Raw genomic sequence first — 1,655 nt, 5'->3', positions numbered from 1 at the left:
ATTATTAATTGTGATTAAAATTTTTAATGTATGCCCAGCACTACTTTTGATATATAAATGGCTGCCTTCATTAATAACTTTCATCAGACTTGTCACTTTAGGAGTCAACCCCAATCAAGGTGTCCACCATGACTATGTGGCCTTAGCAAACATAAAGAGTTATGACTCAATCAATTTTACAGCCATTGGGCTGATGAGGGTAGTAGCATTCCTTCAAGAAATGATATGGTTTAAATATTTCCTTTGTGTTCATGGTTATAAACCATATTCAACAGAATCAGCATTATATCTTTAACATAATTGATATAAAATGTACATCATTTTTGTTTATGTCTCTGTTATTCTCAATGAGGAGTTGTTTTATTATTAAGCTGCTACTTTAAAGTTTCCTAATAAAACAATTAACAGGAGAAAAATCCATTAAAATTTCCTGTTTAGAATTTTAGTTTGTTCTTTAAAAATCTAGCTTGAAGATTTTCAGTAGCCTACTGCAGTTGTTGATGAACAGGCCCCTAATTGCTACCTTCTCTGCATCTTCAATGTGTGTGAGTATGAGTCTGAGAAAAGCAAACCACATGGTTTTGTGTGTGTGTGAGAGGAAGCTGACTAGAACCCTCTGCTCTCAGTTACTATCTCGTGTGGTTTGGCTGCAGCTTTGTTGGTAAGGGGGTGTGCAGTGGGCATCCGTCCGGACGTGAGGCAGGCCTGGCACGCCACTCAGACCCCTGCAAGGCTGCATGAGGGTGGGATCAGAGTAGAAACCAGACAGGCTCCAGACAGGCAGTTTTTGCATGTGAAACTCCAAGAAAACATGTGTTTCTGCATGCATCTGCACTACTGTGCGCATGGACGCAATTAAATTGAAACCACACAAGCTTAAACAGCAACCACAGGTTGGCCGTTTTGTTTTGCCTGTCACTGGAAATTGGTTGACCTCTCTGTACGTAGCTTCTCCATTCATCACTGGATCACAGTTTGTCTGAGTCTGTGTGTTCCCTAACCATTTTTGTGCAAGATTAACACTAGGCCATTTGTTTGACCTCTGTGGTTGTTTGAACTGTGAGGTGCAATCATGTCAAACTGAAAGGAACACAATAATATCCTCACCACCATGGCTGGATGCCATACCTCCCTATACTCAACTTGATAATAAGAGAACCGCTGCAGAGTTGAGTTTGGTTTGCACTTGGAAAGCTGCTCTCCCTTGGAAGATAATATGTTTTTTGCTGGAAGTATTGTTTGTTGGAAAGTAACCAATATTTTTTTAATCAGCAACAGAAATAAGTGTCAGTAGCTATAATGACTCGAATAATTTTGCTCATTACTTTTTCCTTATAAAGATATTTTTCTCAAAACAAATTCAAGATAATTAAAGGCCTGGCATTCTTTGATGGAATTCTAATAGACTGATACCATTCATCTCAGAATAAAACTAGACACAGCATAGCGGTAACATAATGACCCCCACACGCAGAAATGCACCGGAACTCAGAAGTCTTTATTCCTAATAAATGTCATGCTACTAGGTGCATCCCAAAATTGTAGTGGTTTGGATGAAGAATTTTTTTTTTTTTGGGTGCATTGGTTGACCTGAAGGATAGCCCCTCATCAGAGCTAAACAACCAACGAAAATCTGAAGCTCTTATTTTTAATAG

Source organism: Austrofundulus limnaeus, unplaced genomic scaffold (assembly GCF_001266775.1).
Source record: "Austrofundulus limnaeus strain Quisiro unplaced genomic scaffold, Austrofundulus_limnaeus-1.0 Scaffold519, whole genome shotgun sequence".
In the NCBI taxonomy this organism is placed as follows: Eukaryota; Metazoa; Chordata; class Actinopteri; order Cyprinodontiformes; family Rivulidae; genus Austrofundulus; species Austrofundulus limnaeus.
The sequence above is the reverse complement of the archived record's forward strand: the minus strand, read 5'-3'. Positions refer to the sequence as shown.